A 7,690-nucleotide genomic window follows, 5' to 3' on the forward strand; every position below is an offset into this window, starting at 1 on the left:
TCTGGCATCATGCATGGCGTGCGCACAGCCGAGCCGCGGCCACCTCCTGCTTCCACCTCCTCCTGCCTCCCTGCTCGCTTCCTCGACCCCCTGGAGACGCCACGCGGCCCCCTCGATGCTCTCTCACTCTCCCCATGCTCATCTCCTCCTATGGCTCCCTCCCTCTCTTCACCGAGCGGCACCGTCGCTGCCGCTCGCCGCTGCCGCGTCCTGAGCCACCTCCTCGCCTCCCGGACGTATCCATCGGCTCCGCCACATCGCCCTGGAGCTCCAAGCCAACGGAGGCAAGCCCGGAAGCCCTGGAACATCGCCAGCACCGTCGTCTTCACCGTCGGGCACCGGAGATCGTCGCCACCGATTCGTCGTCCACAGGGCCTCCCTGAGCTCGCTGACCCCCTCTCCGACCCGCTGTGAGCTCCTCTTCCTCTCCCCTAGCTCCCGTGCTCGTTTGGCCTCCCTAGCCGCCGTTTCCACCTCACCCAAAAGCTCCCCGCCGCCGGCCATGGCGCCGTCGTGGCTAGAGCCACAGTGGCTCGAAGCCAACCTCACTGTTGTGCTCAGCGCAGCACCAGGAGCCCGTAGCCACCACCAGCTCCACCTCCCGTGCACCGTAGCGTCGAACCCAACCCCGTCCGAACTTCGGCCGCTGCTGTTGAGCTCGCCGGCGTCGTTTCCGGCGTCCGCGTGTCCAACCACTTGCACCACTGGATGCGGCAGCTCCCCAGCTACGCATAGCACGTCTCCACCGGGGATTTGGTCACCGGAGGACCAAATCCGAGGCCCTCTGCCGTGTCTGACCTCGCCGGCGTCGAGTCACCGGTGGGTTTGACCCTGCTGACCAGGGGTTTGACCTCCCTGGGGTCAACACGCGTGGGCCCCGCCCCTGACTAGATTAGTTTAGGATTAATTACCCCTGCTGACACTGACAGTGGGCCCAGTGGCTATTAATTTGATTAGTTAGAATTAACTAACCCTGTTAGATACTTGTGTCACTGACGTGTGGACCCCACTGTTCAGGTTTGACCTGGACCGGGTCAGTTGACCTACTGACGTCATCGTGATGTCATGCTGATGCAGTAAACTCTTTCTGGAATTAATTTAATTCTAAAATAGCCAGGAAATTCCAGAAAATGTTATAAACTTCTAAAAATCATATAAAATCAACTGTAACTCAGAATGAAATAAATTATATATGAAAAATGATCAGAAAAATCCAATCTATCCATATATACCATTTTCATGCATGTTAGAACAACTTATGACTACTGTTTAGGACAATTCAATTAAATGGCATGTAATAAATCACATATGGAGTTTGAATTTGAATCTTTGATTCAAACCAACTTCATTTAATCTGGTTTTAGTTGCATCAGCTCAAATCATAAGCATATTGCCATGTCATGAGCATGCATCATATTGTGCATAGCATTGATTGTGTTTCCTTCTATGTTGCCGGTATTTATCCCCTCTCGTCAGATGTGATACCGACGACGAGATCGATGACACCGATGAAGAGCTATACTATCTTCAGAAGTGCCAGGCAAGCAAAAACCCCTTGTTCATTCCGATACAATCCAACTCTCTCGCTCTTGCTCTCTTTTACTGCATTAGGACAACAACGACTCATGTGTTACTTGCTGCGGTAGTTGAACCCCTTTTCCTCTACATGACCTGTCATTGCCACAGTAAATAGTTGAAACCCACTAGCATGAGTAGGAGTTGTTTGAGCCCTGATGTGCCTACTCATTCATGCTTGTTTATCATGCCTGCTACTGCTTAGAGTTGATTCAGGTCTGATTCATCGGGAATGAATTGGAGGTGTGTGAACATGTCCTACTGTGTGTGATCTAAGTGTGTGAACACGATTTGGGAAAGGTAGCGGTGAGAGGCCATGTAGGAGTACATGGTGGGTTGTCTCATTGCAGCCGTCCTCAGGAACTAAGTTCTGTGTTTTTGATCCATGAACAGCTACTACCACACATTGGGATCCTTAATTGACTCTCTCGACTTATTAATCAACTCGATCTCTGTCCAGGAGTTGCAACTAGTTTCTGGTGTTTGTAGGTAGTGCTAGTAGTCTACCAAGTGGCACCCGGTACAGGTGGGCTTGGAACAGACTAGGCACAGTGGCCCAGTGTACCAAGTGGCACCCGGATGGTGGGCTTGGGAACCCTGCACACATCGTTTGGGGCCGTGAGCGACACCCCGGCCGGATCTCCTTGCGGATGGAACCCGAATAGGCGATAAACCTAGACGAGAGACTTGTGTGGTTAGTCAGGTCATGGCCGACACCCTCGCTGGGCTTCCGCTTGAAGGTTGCCGAGTACATGTCGTGTAAACGGCGGTAAGTGGTGAGAGCATTTGTGAAGAAGTACACCCCTGCAGGGTTAACATTATCTATTCGAATAGCCGTGTCTGCGGTAAAGGACTTCTGGGTTACCTATATAGTTCATAGACAAGTGAAAGTGGATACTCTAAAATACGCAAGATAAGCGTGAGTGATATGGATGGCGTTCTCGTAGGGAGACGGGAGCGGATCCATAGTGGTGTATTGATATGGTGAATATGTGGACTCGTGTGCGCCACCTCAAAAGAGTTACTTGCATTCGTAGTTCAGGTTAGCCACTGAGTCAAAGTTGGCTTGCTGCAGTTAAACCCCACCACCCCGTTTGTTGATACTGATGCATATGCAGTTAGTTCTGATGTAAGTCTTGTTGGGTACATTTGTACTCACGTTGCTTAATTTATGTTTTTGTAGAGAGACTTCAGTCTCGCTAGTAGTTCTACGTGGACTTCGACGTTTAGCTTGTTACCTCAGCTACGATCTTGTGCCCTCCGCAGGATCTGGTAGATAGTCAGGATTCTCAGCCTTTTTCATTTGTAGATGTCTGTACTCTGACATGTTAAGCTTCTGCTTGTGCTTTGACTTGTATGCTCTGAATGTTGGGTCATGAGACTCATGTTTGTATTATCTCGCTCCTCGAAGCCTATGGAATAAAATACTTGAGTTGTAGAGTCATGGTGTGATGCCATGTTGTATTTGCACATATCGAGCATATTGTGTGTATGTTATTGAAATGCTTGGTATGTGTGGGATCTGACTATCTAGTTGTTTATCCTTTGTAGCCTCTCTTACCGGGAAATGTCTCCTAGTGCTTCCACTGAGCCCTGCTAGCTTGCTACTACTCCGGAACACTTAGGCTGGCCGACATGTGTCGTTCTTCGTTCCTGTGTCTGTCCCTTCTGGGAAATGTCACGCGGTGTCTACCGGAGTCCTGTTAGCCTGCTACATCCCGGTTTACCGGAGTCCTGCTAGCCCAGTTGCTACAGCCCGGATTCACTCGCTGATGACCGACACATTCGTTGTTGGGTCATGTATGCCTGTCCCTGTAAGTTAATGCCACTTTTGGTTCACGACTAGCCATGTCAGCCCAGGTTCTTTGTCATATGGATGCTAGCGGCACTATCATATACGTGAGCCAAAAGGCGCAAACGGTCCCGGGCTAGGTAAGATGGCACCCGTGGGAATACCGTGTGTGAGGCCGCAAAGTGATATGATGTGTTACATGCTAGATCGGTGTGACTTAGGATCGGGGTCCTGACAGCTTTGGTATCAGAGCTTGACTGCCTGTAGGATTACCAAGCCAAACTGGTCGAAGTTGAGTCTAGAAATTCTTTAGTTATATAAGGGAATTGATTGTGGGATGGAACGTAAGGCTCTTTTTACTCCTTTACCTTATGCCCTTCTGATCTGAGTCATCATATCTTTCCTAAAGGGTTAAGGAACTAGGCTATCTCTTCTTTCTATCAGGATCACGTGTTACTAATCCGTAGATCTATAGGATTGATGGTTCTAAGCTTGAGTTCAGTTCCTACTATGTTCTGTATGTTCATAGTTGATCTCAGAACCTTGATATTATGATGATCGAGTGGTTATGCCACCATTTTTGTAGCATGTCTCAAATCTTTTCGAGCATTTACAACCGTTATGCTGTCCGAGTCACCCCAGGTTTCTAAATAGTCTGAAGCATTTGCAAAATCCCTTCCTTCCGTTTCGATGTTCCTTTGGGCTAGATTAACTACACTAATCGGTGAGTTGAGGTACTCTGTTGCCTTGACATATATGTTGGAGCTACTATTATGACCCTAGGTGTCTTAGAGTACCATCTAGTAATCTAGCCATATTTTGTGTTCCAAGTGTGATGATTCTGGACATCATTCTCGAAAGCATCCCGTGATGCCAGTTAGTAGTAGGTATTCTACTCCTGGGTTTCTGAGCCCAAGATTCACCCTACCTCATGTCGACAGTGTTTGCTAGTTCCTTTAGGTTATTAGTAACCTTGTGATAGCCCTCGATGTTCGTGGTATATCATTCTTCCAAATACCATGAACTACTTATGGCAGCAGTTCCTCGTTGAACCAAAGAATCACAACAAAGGTGCTCTCGATGAGTTCCTGATTCTATGTTGTTGTTCTTCCACTACTACCTTTCTGCATGGGTTATCCAGAAGAAACCTGTTGAACTTGGTTCGGCATACTAGTCTATGCATCCACAACTCAGAAAGTTACATGTTCCTTGAGTTGTCCCTCTTTAGTTGTTTTCTAGGCCTTGTCTATCAATTGATAGTTAGGAGTAGTCGTGCATTCGTGTTCATCGATGCTTATTATTCTTGTGGTCCGTCAAGCCATTCTATTCTAGAGTGACTAGGAGAAACAAACTCCAGTACCCTTTTCCATTTCCAGGATTGGGTCAAAGCAGTTGTGTTCCGCAGATCAAGTTGCAATCCAGCTTCTGGTCTGTTCTACCTTGAAGTATTACCATCTTTATATCAGGACTATCATGGGAATTGCACACTCTCTTATGAATTCTTGATGCAGTGATACTTCTCGCCATCATTATTCACTCCTCGGTCCCTGTGTTGTTGCCACCGGAATGCCGACATGTGAACTATGATGTGTGAAATCAATACTTCTAGCAACCTTGTTGCTTGGTAGTTAAAGGACAATAATTTTGATTCTTAGCGTGTTGGTTCTTGAATCATCATTCTAAGACTGATCGTGCTACCTAGTCCTTATTTTTGGTGCACCCTTCGATCAATGAGTTAGGATTATTTCAAATCTTCGCTCTATTGATCATTTTGTCTTGCCCTGAAAAGCAAGATTAATCTCGAGCTTAGTAACATATCGGTGGTTCGTGATTTCCCGAATATCTTCTCGAAAGTATTACCAGGTTGTCCCCTGACCCTTATGTTGAGTTCGTGATCAAGTTGGTTTCTTGTAAACCACCCCCTTCTCCAAGGATCTGTGTTGGATACCCTTGAGCTAGTTGGTCAAGCTAAATAAAAACTTGGAGAGTTGGAAGATAAAAGCTTGTCTAACCTAGTTCATTTCTAAAGGGATATCCTGTGTTGGTGTGTTAGTTGAAGAAAGATGATATCTTCATTGATTGGTCCCTGTGATCAGTTGTTGGACCTATTGTCTTATAAAAACTTTGATTTGAGTATGGGCTATCGTCAAATCAAATCAGAACCAATGATGTTCGTAATGTTGTCTTACTCGCGGTTATCCCACGAGCATACACCATGACATGTTTTGGGTCTGACCAATGCTATGTCCTTGTTCACATAATTATGGAATTCCATTTATATGGTCATCCAGATGACTTGTTGTTGAGCCCATCAGCAGCATTTTGTCTCCTCCATGATTCATGTTGAACATCAACCTAGTGTTGGAAACTTTGTAAGCAATGCCTTCGTGTTCCCTTCATGAAGCTTGTGCTGGAAGAAGAGACTTCCTCTAATTCACATGCACTTGATGTAAGTTGCCGCCTTGGATCTGAGAAAGATTGTTTTTGCTTTTATGGAATCATCCCAAGTCAGTCATGCATATGCGAAGTATACATTGGATTGTGAGATTAGCTACCTCCATTCTATATGTGTCCCTAGCATGCCAAGCCACTGATTGACTTGCTCAAGGATAAGAAGTTCATCGATAAGTGCACAAGGACTTCGATATCCTCGAAGATGGTTCCCAACCAGAACTTGGTAGTGTTTTGTTGTAAGACTACCATCTGATCAAGCTTGTCTTGGACAGCGTGTTCACATGTATGTAGCAGAAACAACTCATGTTTTGGAGCTTGCTATCGTAGTTCATTTCCCGAGAATCTCGCAACGTCATCTCGTCGATTTGTGTTGCAAACTTTCATTTTACTTTCTAGACTCGATGAGTCTGGATTATTCTGACACCAACCAGATCTGAATCTCAGGCAGATATGATGGTTGGAACATTTCCCAAGAACTGTAATATTGGTCCCTCGATAACCGGTAAAGTGGATGTCGTGGCTAACACACGCAGCCGGAAGACCTATTATTGTAGTATCTTGATTGAAGAACTTGGCCACCTCCCAATAAGGATTTCATAGGACTTACTCCCTAGTTGTTCCTTATGGATTTTTGTGCTCCTGAAGTCCGACCTTTTACTTGATGCTCTAGATATCAAACCATTTTAATAAATGGATAATGCTAGCACATCTAGGAGAACGTTAGAAGCGGAGTGCTAAATGTCTCTCGGTCGATCATCCAGATTTTGTTCCCTTGGCCCCGCCAAGGTGAAATCTGAGAAGGTGTTATCTTCTTTTGCATCTACATCTCTTCCACCAGTATTCATCATGGTAGTATGTTGTGTTGCCATGATCCTTGACACGGATATTGGTAAAACCTTGATGAATATGGAAATGCTCAAGTTCTTGAGAGCACACGCAAGTGCTAGGTTTTATCGTCGGCATTAATTGCATAGTGCTCTCAGTTTCCTCGGCAATGATATGACCCTTTCAAATAGTGGATTCACTCTCAACTGTTGGGTTCCTCCCTAGTTACCAGAATCATTCCCATCATTTGCATTTTGTTCCTAGATTGCACCGCCAATGTGCCATTCTACCATGGGTCCCTTCCATTTCCGGTGGTAAGCAAATTCATCCATTACGTTGTCTTCAACAAGGTAATCCACATCATCCATACTAGTCCGAGTATGCCATTCTACCGAACCCCTCCAAACGATCGCTCGAGAATTGCCTTAGGCTGGTATAAAGAGTTTCAGTGATCTCTGAATCAAAGGTAATTCTTTTTGCCACTTAAGGGATGATTCTACGAGTCACTTTTCCTAAGGTGCCCCGTTGGGGAATCATGACAGTTAACTCCCCGCTACGTCATGATGAAGCGTGGATTTGTTGCCTACCTAGTGAACCTTCATCATCTGTTACACCCCATCCCTGTGAATGTGTGTCTCGTGTCTCAGCTCAAGAGATGTTTATATCTCACCCAATGAGCTGATCCTGAGTTGTTCGGTCTTCGAGAAGATCGATTCTTCTAGAGTTTTCCTTACCTCTTCTTGTAAGGTTAGTTGGAGTTCTCAGAGGAAGACATCGAGTCAAAGATGGTGACCGATACAACGTTCTGATGAAGTGCCACCTGGATCATGAAGATTATGTTAGTTTGCGTTCCCCCTTCATCCTACCCCACGCTTGAATCTCGGGACGAGATTCTTGTTTAGTGGGGGCGAGTTGTCACATCCCTAGCTTCCGGTGCTGCCTAGTGTTTGCATCTTGCTTGCATCATGTTTAACTTTCATGGAAATTTCAAATGGGGATGTTCAAACCCTAGCATCAAAAGGAATCAAATAGGTTCAACATAAA

The sequence above is a fragment of the Triticum aestivum genome, chromosome 3B, assembly GCF_018294505.1.
Source record: "Triticum aestivum cultivar Chinese Spring chromosome 3B, IWGSC CS RefSeq v2.1, whole genome shotgun sequence".
NCBI classification, from domain to species: Eukaryota; Viridiplantae; Streptophyta; class Magnoliopsida; order Poales; family Poaceae; genus Triticum; species Triticum aestivum.